Source organism: Octopus sinensis, linkage group LG21 (assembly GCF_006345805.1).
Source record: "Octopus sinensis linkage group LG21, ASM634580v1, whole genome shotgun sequence".
Classification (NCBI taxonomy): Eukaryota; Metazoa; Mollusca; class Cephalopoda; order Octopoda; family Octopodidae; genus Octopus; species Octopus sinensis.
This window is the reverse complement of record NC_043017.1, coordinates 21424493-21442604: the sequence shown is the minus strand read 5'-3', so window position 1 is coordinate 21442604 and position 18112 is coordinate 21424493. Positions and strand designations below refer to the sequence as shown.

At 38.0% G+C, this 18112-nt stretch overlaps 1 protein-coding gene and 1 long non-coding RNA gene across 2 annotated transcripts in view; both read left to right on the top strand.

Moving 5' to 3' along the window:
- The window catches only part of LOC118767378, an 18126-nt gene extending 14397 nt beyond the window's left edge, over positions 1–3729 (top strand). The window contains exon 3 of the long non-coding RNA XR_005003296.1: positions 3702–3729. This is a non-coding gene — a long non-coding RNA (uncharacterized LOC118767378). The remainder of the gene's footprint in view (positions 1–3701) is intronic.
- LOC118767376 (transmembrane protein FAM155A-like) overlaps positions 1–18112 on the top strand; it is a 303047-nt gene that overhangs the window by 236005 nt on the left and 48930 nt on the right. The gene's annotated exons all lie outside the window — the stretch shown is intronic.

Here is an 18112-nt window from a genome sequence, read left to right as displayed (position 1 = left end):
TCAGATTGGAGTCCAATGCAGCCATCTGGTTCGCCAGGCTTCAGTCAAATCGTCCAACCCATGCTAGCATGGAAAGCGGACGTTAAACGATGATGATGATGATGATATATATATATATATATATATATATCATCATCATCATCATCGTTTTACACTCTTGGAGTGGTTGGCGCTAGGAAGGGCATCCAGCTGTAGAAACTCTGCCAGATCAGATTGGAGACCGGTGCAGCCATCTGGTTTGCCAGACCTCAGTCAAATCGTCCAACCCATGCTAGCATGGAAAGCAGGTGTTAAATGATGATGATGATTATGATGATGATGATTACATAAAAACTTCTGCACTCTAGTAAAATAAACATTTAATTAAATCTCGGTTGAGTTATAATTACCTTAGTAGTGAAATTCAGATAATTTCTGTACAAGCCTGTGTTTCCTTGTTACTAAACACATTTCGCTGTTTCCTGCCTTAGTTCTCTGACAAGATCCAAATCCCACTTCAACTAAATGCTCTTATTCTACTAAGCTTTTAATTCTGCAAATTCCTCGTAAAACTCATTACAGTTTCTCGATATATTTCCAATCATTCAATACACACACAATTCCTACAGATTTTGCAAAAGCCAGCTTCCTAATCCTGGTTTTCAATTTACCTGTCAGATTACAGAATTTAGTACTTTCCAAAAACAAAAAAAAAACTAAAAAAACAAACAATCAAAAAAAAAAAACGGAGAAAAAAACAACAAAAAACAAACAAACAAAAGAAAATGTTTTTTGAGTTAATAAAATGTAGAGTAAAAATTTAATTATAGAAGTTGTTGCTTTCTTTTTCTTTTTTTCCCCTCCTCAGCAATAACAAGGTGGACTCAAAATAAGTTATTTTTGCTACCTTAGATTTTAAAATACTCAGTGAGGTTCACAAGCTTGCTTTGCAGCCGTTTCCATTGTGCTGCACCTTGGGCAAGTGTCTCCAACCATAGCCATGGGCTGACCAATGCTTTGTGAGTGAACTTGGTTGATGAGAACTGTGAGGAAACATGTTGTGTGCATGTATGTGCGTATGTATCAACACACATGCTGTTGAAGATTTTTTCCTCTATCTTTGGACTTTTCCCTTTTTCTCTCCTTCCACTGAGAACCAAACTAATACATTCCTTGTGCATGTCCTCTTCTTGTTTTGTGTCCCAAGAAGGAAAGGTATGCATAAGCGGACTGGCTACATCCCAGGTAGAGGCCACGGGTTATGGTCTCACTTGTCCTGCTGGGTCTTCTCACGCACAGCATACTTCCAAAGGTCTCGGTCACTAGTCATTGCCTCGATGAGACCTAATGTTCGAAGGTCGAACATATACATATATATATATGAACATTATACAGGTCGAACATATATATATATATATATGAACATTATATAGGTCGAACATATTTATATATGAAGGTGTTCATTCTTGCTTTTGTTGTGTTTGTCCCAACCACTTGGGAACTGGTGTTGGTTTGTTTACATCCCCATAACTCTGCAGTTCAGCAAAAGAGACCAATAGAATGAGTACAGATGTCAAATAAAAAAAAGGAAGAGAACTAAGTATTGGGGATAAATTTATCCAGCTAAACCTTTCAAGGCAGTGCCCCAGCATGGCCAAGTCCAAAGCCATAAACAAGTAAAAGATACAACATTTTCAAGCCTAGAATTGTTGAGGATTACAGTCTTAGCTAACATAAGATGGTAGTTCAGAACTAATATTTCATCCATTCTACCAATAGATTGGCAGCTAGTAATACTGCTTTTTTCTTTCTTCCTTTTCTTTTCCCAAGATCACTTAGCATCCTTCGTTACCCATAATTAATTTCCTAATTACATGTGTTGTATGTATGTCACATTTTATATCCACTATTTAATGATATGTTTTGCTTGGTTTATGATACTTGATGTTTACTTTTATGCTATTTCTGTCTATCTATCTATCTACCTACCTACCTACCTACCTACCTACCTACCTATCTATCTATCTATCTATCTATCTATCTATCTGTCTGTCTGTCTGTCTGTCTGTCTGTCTGTCTGTCTGTCATCTATCTATCTATCTATCTATCTATCTATCTACCTACCTACCTACCTACATACCTATCTATCTATCTACCTATCTACCTATCTATCCATCTATCTATCTATCTTTCTATCTATCTATCTATCTATCTATCTATCTATCTACCTCTCTCTTTCTCTCTCTCTCTATCTATCTATCTATCTACCTATCAATATCTGTGTTTATCTATCTATCTATCAATATCTACCTTTTCCTCACAGTTCAAAATAAAATGCATTATTTTTTCTTGTTTTTGTTTTTCACACCTAATTTGTTTATCTTATGTTTGTTCTTTAAATTAATTAATTTATTTAGTTACCCACTTAATGATTTACTTTTGCCTACTTCAAAAGAATTTCTTAATTCAGACACGAAAGCCTTTTCCTCCGTCTTCTTATTCATTTAATTATTTGTTTACTGATCATTATTATTATTATTATCATTATTATTATTATTATTGTTATTATTATTATTATTATCTGCAACAAATCAAAGCATGTTCCAAGAGGTATTGGTGAGTGAGTGGGACTGTTTGTTCAGGATGGACCCAAACAACTAGCAAAGACCAACAATCTAACCCCTTCATCTTCCTCCTCTTCCAGTCCTTCCCTCTTCTTCCTCCTCCTCCTTCACCTTCTCCCTTGTATCAACTAAAATTAGTCATTAATCTCCACAAACCTCTGTAAATTATTTTCTTTTAATCATTCTTATTTTACAAATCAGCAAAGGATTTGGGGGTGGGGTGGGGTGCTTTTTTTCAGTGCCACTTGGACATAAGCTTTGATAAAATAAAAACCTTCTTCTTCTTCTTCTTCTTCTTCTTCTTCTTCTTCTTCTTCTTCTTCTCTTCTTCTTCTTCTTCTTCCTCCTTCTCCTCCACCGCTTTCTCTCTCTCTTTTCTCCTTTTCTTTTCCCCTCCTTCTCTCTCCCCTTGTCTCCACTCCACTCCTCCTCTTCCCCACTTCTCCTCCTCATCTCTCTTCATCCCCTTTCTCCAGTCTCCTCTTCCTCCTCTCCTGCTTTCCCTCTCTTTTTCCTGCCCAGCTCTCCTCCCCTCCTCCTCCCACTCCCTTGTTCTTCCCTTCTGCTCCTCTTTCTCCTCCTCCTCCTTCTTCTTACTATTATCATTATTATTATTATTGTTATTATCATTATCATTAGTAATGAAAATAACATCAACAGCAACACCATTAATATTAATGATGGTGATAATAGTAATAATAATAATAATAATAATAATGATAATAATAATAATAATGAAAATAATAATGATAATAATCAAGCATACCACCTCTGTCATCTTCACAACTCCAACAATAACCAGCAACAACAAGAGTGGTGGTAGTGGTTATTAAAATGTTTTGACATCTTTTTACCTAAATAGATGAGGTGACATCAAAAGTTACTCCTGACATGTTCCCCTCCCCCACCATCACCACTGTGACCATCCCCACTGTTCACCTATCTCCTTTAAATAGGTCAAGCAAAACTGTAATCTCTCCCACTGTATCACACCCTTCTCCACCTCTGAAATGATCCCTTCCTCTCTTTTTGCTGTAGTAAATAACCCACCTTCCTCTGAACAAATTTCTTGTGAGTTAATTTGATGAGGTGTTTAAGGCGGCAAGCTGGCAGAAACGTTAGCACACCGGGCGAAATGCGTAGCCGTATATCGTCTGTCGTTACGTTGTGAGTTCAAATTCTGCTGAGGTCGACTTTGCCTTTCATCCTTCCGGGTCAATTAAATAAGTACTGGGGTCGATGTAATTGACTTAATCCGTTAGTCTGTCCTTGTTTGTCCCCTCTATGTTTAGCCCCTTCTGGGTAGTAAAGAAATAGGTATTTCGTCTGTCTTTACGTTCTGAGTACAAAGTCTGCCGAGTTCGACTTCGCCTTTCATCCTTTGAGAGTCAATAAATTAAGAACCAGTTGTGTACGTGGTTGATCAAATCGACTGAGCTCCTCCCTAAAAGTTTCAGGCCTTGTGCTTAGAGTAGAAAAGAATTTGATAAGGTGTTTAGCAATGTAACTTTTTAGCTGATGATGTGGCTTCAGTATTAGGGGATGGCAACAGGAACTTTATTTTATTTCTTGGTTTTATTGTCTTGCTTGCACCTTGCCTCAGGCCTACAGAGCCTGGTGGAGCCATAAGAGCACTGTTATGACATACAACAAATTTTGGGTATTATAAACTTGGCAGAGCCCATCTTGAGGCATGGAAGTGTGAGAGATAAGAACTGACCCTGGCATATGTCTGACCTGATATGGGGAAAGGCCAAGTTGACTGACTTTGCTGGGTATTGAACCTACATTTCTCTTTTCTCTTTTATCTTTTACTTGTCTCATTCCTGCAATACACTGGTGCAAGCGTTCCTGCCACTTTTGGAATCTGGCCTGGAAGTTGTTTTCCATTAGTGAGTCAAGGACCTTCTGAGATATGCTCTGGATCTCAAGAACCCAAATTTCACAACTTGTGAAGTAAACACAGTGATGTCACTTGGCACTCTGCCTTATGAAAGTTACTTCCTGCACTCACAGCACATGCAACTGTGTGCTGCCATTTGTTGGTGCGCTACAGAACTAGCCCGGGAACTTTTTGACCACCACCTCATATTTATTATTCCCATAACTACAACTTCCACCTTATGTCTATCTGTATTTCAATTTTGATATTGTTTTCTCCAGATAATAGGCATGAGTGTGCTTTCCAACCACAGGGTTCCAGGTTCAGTTCCACTGTGTAGCAACTTGGACAAGTGTCTTCTGCTATAGCCTCATGCTGACCAAAGGTTTGTAAGTGGATCTGGTAGATGGAAACTGAAAGAAGGCCATCATGTATGTGTGTGTGTGTGTGTGTGTGCATGTGTGTGTGTGTGTGTGTGTGTGTGTGTGTGCATGTGTGTGTGTGTGTGTGTGTGTGTGCACGTGCGTTTGTTTGTTCCCCACCACTGATTGACAGTTAGTGTTGGTGTGTTTCCTTCCCAGTAACTTATCAGTTCACCAAAAGAGACTAACAGAATAACTACCGGGTTTAAAAAACAATAAGTACTGTGATTGACTTGTTCAGCTAAAACTCTTTATGCCAGTGTTCCAGCATGGCCACAGTCTAATGACTGAAACAAGTAAAAGAATAATTTTTCCTGTAATGTTTACTTTCATCATTTTTAATATTATTATTATTATTACTATTATTATTATTATCATTAAGGTGGTGAACTGGAGAAATAGTTAGCACATCTGATGAAATGCTTAGTGGTAATTCACCTGTGTTTATGTTCTCAGTTCAAGTTCCACCAAGGTTGACTTTGCCGTTCATCCTTCCGGGGATCAATAAAATAAACATCAGTTGAGTACTGAGATCGATGTAAATCCCCAAATTGCAGGCCTTGTGATTATAACAGAAAGGATTATTATTATTATTATTACTCTTAGTATCTTTACCATTTCCTAATAATATTTTACTGTTTACATCGTATTTCAATACAGTTACTGTCACTATTATAATTGCTAGGACTATTACTATCACTGTTTTCGTAATATCCTTTGTTACTCCACCCCAGAGGAAATGAGTAAACCATGCTACCACACATTTAATAATCTTCTCTGAAGAGATGAACGTTGCCACAACTGGTCATGTTGTAAGAACTCAATGAACAAGTATGTGTGAAGGTCAGCTATATATTGCAATGTGTATTCATGTCTATTGATGCAATTTATTCATTCAACACACGCAAGCACAGTCACATATGCACATAGCATAAATATATATATATATTGATACATATATATACATATATATATATTATATATAAATACACACACACATATATGTATGTACGTATGTATATATTCAAAAGTAAATAAGCTACACAGGAGTGTTTTATATTACTATGTACACATGTATGTGAGAAAGACTCTCTATGTGTGTGTATCTGTGTGTGTGTGTATGTATATGAAAATGTGATTTATGTATGAATGTGTATGTGTATGCATGAGCATTGATTTCTTCTTTCTCATTAATAAATCCTGTTTGGTTTCTCTTTCTAATTCATGCCTTTGATCTATCTATTAATCTCAAATACAATTTATCTAAAACAGGCGCAATATACGTATACTCGTGTCTAGTTAAGCAAGTATATATGTATGTATGTATGTATGTATGTATGCATCTGTGTGCCTAATGTCAGTTTACACAGTGGTGTATGTAAGCACACACATACATAGATGTAGGTGTTTGCATTATGTAAGTAACATAAGTACATAGATGTATGTATGTAAGCATTTATATATATATACATACATACAATGTTATATATATATATATATATATAACATATACATAGTACATATATATATATATACATATACATAGTACATATATATATATATACATATACATAGTACATAATATATATATATATATATATATATATATATATATATATGTATGTATATGTATATATACACGGAAATTGAGACTGATTGAGAGAGGGAGAGAGAGGTGTCTGCATATATGTAAATACATTTTTTGTATGTTAGTAGGTTTATATATTTATGTGTTTGTATGTGTGTATGTTTGTGTGTGTGTATGTGTATATACATATATGTATGTAGATAGATGTACATATAAACACATATATATACATATACACATACATACATGTCTACACAGAAGCATACACACACACACATATATACATATACACATACATAAACATATATACAAATCAACACACATACGTGTATATGTATGCATATTATATATATATATACACACACTTACATATGTATGCATATACATACACATATATATACATACATATATATATACATATATACACATGCACACACATACATATGTATACATATATGAATATACATGTATATATATATATACATACACACATGCACGCACACACACAATGCACAAACACACATATATGTATATGCATGTAGACACACAATGTGTATGTGTGCATGTGTATGTGCATCTTACATGCATATGTTTGCATCTACATGTATGCACGGGTCAGTATGCATTGGGATGTTGCATCCATGTGACCAATGACGCAGGTTATTTATTCAACACACAGAGAAATTTAACATAGCACCAAATATATAAAAAAAAAAGGTAATTCGGAAATGGGAACAGAAATGAATGGCGACAAAATAAATAAACAACCAAATAAACAAACAAAAAACAAAATACAAAATGCATTGCATGATGGGTAAACAATCCCAACATGCAACGTAAGCAATGGAAATTGTTGATGTTGTGATAAAATGGATTCAACTGAAGGAAATAACAAGACAATGGCGTGTAAAACAAGGAAAATACTTGGATGAGATGGTTTCTATAAAATGGGATATGTTTTCCTTGCATAATATTACCAAATTTCCATTTATTTATTTACAATATATATAAACAAATATATAAACGTGCGTAGCATACACACACACACATATATAAATATATATATATATATGCATGTGTAAAGGTTTGATAATGCAAACAAGGAAATTGAATTCAAAACATTGTAAATATATATATATATATAATATATATATCTTATATATATATATATGTATATTATATATGTATAGTAGTATATATATATGTATATGTATGTATATGCACATATGTGAATTGCTAGACTGTGAGTTCAGTTCCCAGGTAACACCTTGTGTTCTTGAGCAAGACACTTCATTTGATGTTGCTCCAGTCCCCCCTTCGATCAGTGTGGAGTGTTGGCCTGCTCACCTAGCCAGCAAGGTGGCATCATTCAAAGGCTAAAATAATGCTAACATTCATTGGTAGTCTGGTTATTCATGCTCATGTGATACATGCACACACGCACACATATATATGTGGGTGCGTGTGTGTGTGTGCGTGTGTGTGTGTGCGTGTGCGCGGAATGGCCCAGTGGTTAGGGCAGCGGACTCGTGGTTGCAGAATCGCGGTTTCGATTCCCAGACCGGGCGTTGTGTGTGTTTATTGAGGGAAAACAACTAAAAGCACCTCGAGGCTCCGGCAGGGGGTGGTGGTGACCCCTGTTGTACTCTTTTATCACAACTTTCCCTCACTCTCTCTTCCTGTTTCTTGAGTAACGTTGCGATAGACTGGAGTCCCATCCAGCTGGGGGGAACACATACACCACAGAAACTGGGATACCAGGCCCATGAGCCTGGTTAGGCTTGAAAAGGGTGACGTTATATATATATATATATATATATATATATATATATATGCTTTGTGGGAGTGAGATGTGGGCCCTGAATGTAGAAGACATATGAAGGCTACAGACAGATGGGGCTAGTATGCTCCACTGAGTATGTAATGTAAATGTACATGCTAGACAGAGTGCCGGTGTTCTGAGAGAAAAGTTAGGCATAAGGGGAATCGGTTCATGTGCAAGAGAGAAGACTGCAATGGTTTGGTCAAGTGGTGCAGATGAATGCCAGCAACTCCATAAAGAAGTGCCGATCTCTTGAAATAAATAGAACATGTGGAAGCGGGAGACCCATGAAGACATGGGACGAAGTGCTGAAGAATGATCTCAGGATGCTGTACCTTTCAGGTGAGATGACGAAGGTCTGAGATACCTGGTGCCTTGCTGTACTCAAGAAAATCCATCTTTTGCAGCAGAAGTGTTATAGCTGCTTTCTCTGGAGAGGAGGACTGGCCTGCAAGAGTCTTCTGCCGGTGCCATGTAAAAAGTACCTATACTGGTGCCACATAAAAGCACTCATGCAATGCCATGTTAAAAGCACCCACTTTATAGCACATACTTTAAAGTGGTTGGCATTAGGAAGGGCATCCAACTGTAGAAATCAAGTGAAATCAGACTGGAACCTGGTGCAGCTCTCCAGCCTTGCCAGCTCCAATCAAAACCATCCAACCCTGGCCAGCATGAAAAATGGATGTTGAAGGGTGATGATGATGTTGATGATACATACACACACACACACAATGTGAATGCACACATACACACACATATATATATACATATATATGATGGGCTTCTTTCAGTTTCCGTCTACCAAATCCACTCACAAAACTTTGGTCAGTCCAAGACTATAGTAGAAGACACTTACCTAAGGTGCTATGCAGTGGGACTGAACCCAGAACCATGTAGTTGGTAAGCAAGCTATTTACCACGCAGTCATGCCTGTGCCTATAAAAGTCAACTTCTGCAGAATCTGAACTTAGAACATAACATTAGATGAAATACCAATAAGCATTTCGCCCGGTGTGCTAATGGTTCTCCAGCTCGTCGCCCTGTCAAGACACATTTTAATGTTTTCTATGTATATCTTTTATCTTTCTTTTATCTTTTACTTGTTTCAGTCATTTGACTGCGGCCATGCTGGAGCACCGCCTTTAGTCGAGAAAATCGACCCCGGGACTTATTCTTTGTAAGCCCAGTACTTATTCTATCGGTCTCTTTTGCCGAACCACTAAGTGACGGGGACGTAAACACACCAGCATCAGTTGTCAAGCAATGCTAGGGGGACAAACACAGACCACAAATCACACCATACATATATATATATATTATATATATATACATATATACGACAGGCTTCTTTCAGTTTCTGCCTACCAAATCCACTCACAAGCATTGGTCGGCCTGGGGCTATAGCAGAAGACACTTGCCCAAGATGTCACGCAGTGGGACTGAACCCAGAACCATGTGGTTGGTTAGCAAGCTACTTACCACACAGCCACTCCTGTGCCTATATGTATGCTTTGTTTGTAATCATCTCTGTCTATCAACAACAATAATATTATTAAACTTTAGAAAGTTGGATATTAAACTTATTTCATTTCAACATTTTAGAAGTTTCTCATTCAAATTCTTTTCGTTTTAATTGAAAGTTTTATCTCATTTATTCCCCAACATAATTTTTTTTTCCAAACTTTCCCCCCTTTCACGCCATTACAAAGTTACCAACCAGCCAGCCAACTGACCGACCGACCTACCAGCTTCCATTTGAACATAAATAAGTAAATAAATAAGTAATTTTGCTGACCTTTGATGGGTTGGTTCTGGATATTTATTTAATATCCTCTTGATGTTTCACAAAGACATTTGCAATATTTCATTAAATTTACTTCACAATACTGAAAAATAAATACTTTTCTTTTCTACTTTATTTCCTTTTTGGATTTGGCTTTGCAAGAATCTTGATGTGAAATCATGTGCTGAAGCTGATTTTGTTGTATCTTGGTGGGGTCATTATGCCAATAAACACACACACACACACCGGTTCTATTTCACTTCACTACTATGACTAATAGCAATAATAATAATACCCCAACACCACCACCGTCACCACGACTACTACTACTACTACTACTACTACTACACCACCACCACCACCACCACCACCACCACTACTACTAGTGCCACTGCTACTCCTACCACCAACACCACTATGAATCAGTGAGTTGGCAGATTTTGTTTGGATTTCAAACTGAATGCTTAGTGGCATACCGTTTGTCTTCATATTCTGAGTTCAATTTCTTCCAAGGTCAACTTTGCCTTTGATCCTTTCAGGGTCGGTGTAATAAGTACCAGTTAGGCACTGGGTTCCATGTAATCAACCATCCCTCCCCAATATTTTCAGGTCTTGTACCTATAATAGAAAGGATTATTATTATTATGATTATCATCATCATCATCATTATTATTATTATTATTATTAAGGTGGTGAGCTGGCAGAATTCTTAGAACACCGGGCAAAATACTTTGCAGTATTTCGTCTGTCTTTACATTCTGAGTTCAAATTCCACAGAGGTGGATTTTTGCCTTCCATCCTTTCGGGATCAATAAATTAAGTACCATTGAAACACTGGGGTCAATGTAATTGACTAGTCCCCTCCCCGCAAAAAAAAATTTCAGGCCTTGTGCCTTTAGTAGAAAAGATTATTATTGTTATCATTATTATTATTATTATTATTATTATTATTATTATTATTATTATTATTATCATTATTATTTTCTACTCTAGGCACAAGGCACAAAATTATGGGAGAGGGGACCAGTTGATTAGATTGACCCCAATATGCAACTGGTACTTAATTTATTGACCCCAAAACGATGAAAGGCAAAGTCGACCTCGGTGGAATTTGAACTCAGAACGTAAAGACAGACAAAATACTCCTAAGCATTTTGCCCAGCATGCTAACATTTCTGCCAGCTTCTTGCCTTATTTTTATTATTATTAAGGCAGCAAGCTGGCACAGTCTTTAGCATGCTGTATGAAATTCTCTAGTGGTATTCCACTTGTTGCTGCATTCGGAGTTCAAATTCCGCCAAGGTCAACTTCAGCGGGGTCAATAAATTAAGTACCAGTGAAACACCGGGGTCGATGTAATCAACTAGTCCCTTCCCCCAAAATTTCAGGCTTTGTGCCGTTTGTAGAAAAGGTTATTATTCTTCTTCTTCTTCTTCTTCTTCTTCTTCTTCTTCTTCTTCTTATTATTATTATTATTATTGCTATCATAAGTCAGACCTGGGCATGTCATTGAGATCTCCTGACTTAACCCTTTAGTATTTAAACTGGCCATATCCGGCCAAAATAGTTAATCTGTTTTATGTTCAAACTGACCAGATCCAGGCTCTCACACCTACCCTACAATGTTATTCTACATTAAGTAATTACACCATCAAGATCTTGAAGATATGAGATAATGCATGATTAATTCAAATCAATGAGAATCAATAAGCATTATGTTTGATAGAATAATCTGAATGCTAAAGGGTTAAACTGCTTTTTTACTTTCTTAGTTTTTGGATGTTTTATGATTGGGCAGCTTCAAGCATAAACACAGGCAAATGGTTGCACAACTTCTGGTTTACTCAATTCCACGCTTCTAAAACCTACTTAACAATCAATGTAATCTTCAAGCCTTGGGCACATGGGTTGTTCAAACCACAAACCCAGAGCCTAAGTATCAAAGCAAGTATTTCCCTGACAAGGGACTATCTTCTGCTGTTGCCCACACTACAGTTGATCTGTCTGAAAGTACATCTGTACTCTTCCGTCAAATGATATAGCCAGTTATAAATCATTGTTGCGTGATAATTTTCAATACAAATCACATGATATCGACATCCACAAAAACATTAATTTTTATTTATTTATTTTTTTTCATTATTGAAGTGTTCCAAAAATTGATAAATAGATCTCTTTCTCATTCTTCACTGTTGACCCTGGCTTTCAGAAGAATTACCAATACCTATCAAGAATATTACCCTGTAATAATAATTTTCACCAAGTCTTGGTAGTCCTTACACTGTTGACAGCTTCATAACAAAAGACTGTAAGGGTGTATATGAACTTATTCCGATCAATACTGCTGACACTTTGGAATCGGACTAAATTCAATAACTTCTGAAAGGTAAATTTGTCTCCAGATATTAATACACCCCCCCACACACACGTACACACACACACACATCATCATCATCATTGTTATTATTCTTTTACTTGTTTCAGTCGTTTGACTGCAGCCATGCTGGAGCACTGCCTTTAGTCAAACAAATCAACCCCAGGACATAATCTTTGTAAGCTTAGTAGTTCTTATTCTATCATGGAAAATGAGGGGAAATTGCATAGAAGCTGAGTGGAAATAGTGCAGCAACTGAATGGAAAATGGGTGGAATTTGTGTAGATACTATATGGAAACTGTGGAAATAGTGAGGAAATGGTGCAGGAACTGCATGGAAAATGGATGGAAATTGCATAGAAACTGTGTGGAAATAGTGCAGCAACTGAATGGAAAATGGGTGGAATTTGTGTAGATACTATATGGAAACTGTGGAAATAGTGAGGAAATGGTGCAGGAACTGCATGGAAAATGGATGGAAATTGCATAGAAACTGTGTGGAAATAGTGCAGCAACTGAATGGAAAATGGGTGGAATTTGTGTAGATACTATATGGAAACTGTGGAAATAGTGAGGAAATGGTGCAGGAACTGCATGGAAAATGGATGGAAATTGCATAGAAACTGTGTGGAAATAGTGCAGCAACTGAATGGAAAATGGGTGGAATTTGTGTAGATACTATATGGAAACTGCAAATTGTGTGGAAACTGTGGAAATAGTGAGGAAATGGTGCAGGAACTGCATGGAAAATGGATGGAAATTGCATAGAAACTGTGGAAATAGTGCAGCAACTGAATGGAAAATGGGTGGAATTTATGTAGATACTATATGGAAACTGTGGAAATAGTGAGGAAATGGTGCAGGAACTGCATGGAAAATTGATGGAAATTGCATAAAAATTGTTTGGAAATAGTGTGGAAAGTGTTTGAAGTATTACTTCTGTCCTGGGGTGGTAGACTTCACCCATTTAGTACTCAGGTTACTTCAGCAGAGTCCTTGGCACAAGCTTTTCCAGACAGGTGTGGGGCCTCAAGGTAAACATAGTTAGTTTGTTTCTGCACCACCAGTTTCAGAAGCTCTATAAAGGGGTCACGTGAACTGTTTCCTTTTTCCTCTTAAAAAAAAAGACTACAAAATGAAAAAAAAAAAAAATGAAAAAAAACCCTAGAAAATTTCCCTGACCTATTTTGTTGCAACTATATTAATATCTCCCTATGTACTGGTGGCTGTGTTTGAAAGGGATCAAGTGGTTCAGACATCGATATATGTATTTATACACACACACACACACGCACATACGTGTGTGTGTTGTGTGTGCGTATATATACACACACACACCGATGGCATATTGATTTTACATTTAAGAAGACTGTGAGTAAATAGACTAAGGTTCTTTGTTTTTATTTTTGTCCTAACCCCCTCCTCCTTTCCCAAAACAAAAGCACTATCAGTATTAGTGGCTTCATTACCATCATCATCATCATAGTCATTATCGGCGTTGTCATCATCATTATCACCATCATCATCATCATCTTTGTTTACATCATTGCTGCCCCCCACCACCACCATCATCTTTATTGTTGATTGTTACCTTCATCACCATCATCATTACCAGCATCAGCATCATCAATCACCTATGTCATCATCATCCTCATCACTACCACCATGATTGCTATCATCATTGGGAACAAGAGTGACATATACACTTGTGTGTGTATGTATGTATGTAAGTATGCATGTATGTATGTATATATGTATATGTGTCTGCAAATGTGTGTATGTATGTATATGCATCTGTGTGAGTCTCTGTGTGTATATATATCTATGTATATATATGAGTATGTGTGTGTGTGTTTGTAAGTGTATATATGTATGTTCATGTGTGTGTACAAATATATGTACATGTGTGCCTATATGTATGTGTGTATAATGTGTATATGATTGTGTGCTTATACATACGTATACATATGTATATGTGTGCATGTCTGTATGCATGTGTATGTATATGTGTGTGTATGTTTATATTCATATGTATGTATTTGCGTGTGTATGTGTATATGCATATATATGTATGTATGTATGTGTGTATATATATACACACATATATATACTGTATATATATATATATATATACACACACATATACATATACACACACGTATACACACACGTATACACACATACACACACATATACACACATGTGTGTATATATTATATATATATATATATGTGTGTGTGTATATATATACACACATATATATACACACATATATATACACATATATACACATATATGTGTGTATGGGCACCAGTTCAGTTTGTTGGTTGTGAAAGGGAAAAGGAAAAAGAAAAGCAATTAACTAAATAGTTCCCCTCCCCACCCAAGCCTCTACCTTTCCACTTCAGTGACACCAACAACAACAACACAAAAAATAACCAGAACAAAAAAAACAATAACAACAACATTTTTTGTCTCCATCGGCGCCACCTCCATCATCATAACACCCACCACCACACCACCATCACCGACAACAACAACAGCAACAACAACACCAGCAGCAGCAGCTCTGCTGACATGAAAGTTAATACTTATCACTTGCAACAATGACTAACAAAAGCAAACAACAACAACAACAGTAGAAACAACACTATCAGTACTATAGCCAATACTATAGCCATTTCCACTACTGTCTCCAACCCTGTCATGACCACCACCACCACCAATGCTATCACTACTATCATCATCGTTAGCAACAGCATTATTATTGTTGGTGCTGCTGTTATTGATTGGCAAATAGTACACCAATGTATGAATCTGATGAAAGGGAATCCATCCGTGACCACTCCATTGATGTTTGTGACGATGACCTACTACAATGGACCACTGTAACTAGCTGCAAAGGCAACATCAATTTTATCCTCCCTGACTGCAGCTACACCACCACTACCACCACCACCACTATCACCACCACCATCTCCACCCTTATGACAACTATCTCCGTTTCTATAATTATGACCACAGCCACCACCACCACCATGACCATTACTGTCACTACTACTGTCACCCCATCACTACCACTACCACTTCCATCACCACCACCATCATCATCATCACTTCCACCACCACTACCATCATCACCACCATATTCACTTCCACCACTACCATCACCACCACCACTGATACTACTACCACACCATTTTCACCACTAACACTACCACCACCACTACCACTGCCACCATCATCAAGAATCATTACTAACACTACCACCACCACCACACACCACCACCACCACTACCACCACCACTACCACCACCACTACCACTGCCACCATCATCAAGAATCATTACTACCACTACCACCACCACCACCACCATCACCACCACCTCTTCAAGCACCACTGCCACCACTTCTATCACTCTACTACTATCACCACTACCACTGTCAGCATCACTAACACCATCCTCAGGACTACTGCCAACTCTAGAACAACAACCACCATCGCCACCACTGCAACCACCACACCACACCACCACTATCACCACCACCATCTCCACCCTTATGACAACTATCTCCGTTTCTATAATTATGACCACAGCCACCACCACCACCATGACCATTACTGTCACTACTACTGTCACCCCATCACTACCACTACCACTTCCATCACCACCACCATCATCATCATCACTTCCACCACCACTACCATCATCACCACCATATTCACTTCCACCACTACCATCACCACCACCACTGATACTACTACCACCACCATTTTCACCACTAACACTACCACCACCACTACCACTGCCACCATCATCAAGAATCATTACTAACACTACCACCACCACCACCACCACCACCACCACTACTACCACCACCTCAAGCACCACTGCCACCACCTCCGTCATTACCACTATCACCCCACCACCACCACCATCACCACCACCTCTTCAAGCACCACTGCCACCACTTCTATCACTCTACTACTATCACCACTACCACTGTCAGCATCACTAACACCATCCTCAGGACTACTGCCAACTCTAGAACAACAACCACCATCGCCACCACTGCAACCACCACACCACCACCACCACTATCATCATCACCACCACCGCTGCCACTGCCAGCACCATCACCACCAACAGTAAGCTTTTTCCCACCACCCCCATCACTACAAATGTAGGCAAAAAACACCTCTGACCTCTAACAATGATGTACAATAAACCACAATAACGATAACAACAACATGGTCATCACCACCAACATGACCGACGCCACCTCCTCCTCCACCACCACCACCACCACCACCATCACCACCACCATCATCGTTATCACTACCAAGCAACAATAAGAGGAAAATCAGCGATGAAAAAGAAATTGAATCAAAAATACGAATCAAAAATGCTCCCCTCCTCATCACACCCCACCACCACATACCCTACAACTGTCCTCCCTTTTCACTTCCTCCTAACGCCACCCCCAACCACCCCCTTCCTAAAAATAGGAGATAAAATAGGATAAGAATAGGAGAAAAAATACCCAATTTATGTGATGTATGTGCAAATATACATACATGTGTAAATATGTATATATATATATATACACACATATATGCATTATATTCTTTTATTCTTTTACTTGTTTCAGTTGTTTGATTGAGGCCATGCTGGAGCACTGCCTTTAGTCGAGCAATTTGACCCCAGGACTTATTCGTTGTAAGACTAGTACTTATTCTATCAGTCTCTTTTGCTGAACCGCTAAGTTACAGGGATGTAAACACACCAGCATCGGTTGTCAAGCGATGTTGGGGGGACAAACACAGGCAGACAACGCACACACATACATATATATATTAAGAAAAAATATATATATATATATATGTACAATGGGCTTCTTTCAGTTGCCAAATCCACTCACAAGGCTTTGGTCAGCCCAAGGCTGTCATAGACGACACTTGCCCAAAGTGTCATGCAGTGGGACTGAACCCGGAACCATGTGGTTGGGAAGCAAGCTACTTACCACATAGCCACACCTTGCGCATATAAATAATGCTGGTGCTCATGTGGGATATAAATATATATATATATATATATATGGTGCAGGAATGGTTGTGTAGTGTATTTTGTAGATGGAAACTGGAAGAAGCCCATCATATATGTGTATGTGTGTGTGTGTGTGTGTGCATGCGCACGTGTGTTTGTTTGTGTGTCTGTGTTTGTCCCCCCACCATCACTTGACAACAGATGTTGGTGTGTTTACATCCCTGTAACTTAGCGGTTCAGCAAAAGAAACTGGTAGAAAAAGTACCAGGCTTACAAAGGCAGTGCTCCAGCATGGCCACGGTCAAATGACTGAAGCAAATAAAAGAATAAAAGAATATATATATATGTATATATTTATATTATGTGTGTGTGTATATATATATATATATATATATATATATATGACTGTGTCCATTTGGCATTATGCTGTGCTTGTGAAGAAGACCCATCAAGTCAAGTAAAACCACAGTCATTTCAGATGGTGCTGTCACACAAGTGGCACCTATGCCGGTGGTAAGTAAAAGTACCCATTACACTCTCAGAGTGGTTGGCATTAGGAAGGGCATTCAGCTGTAGAGAACCATGCC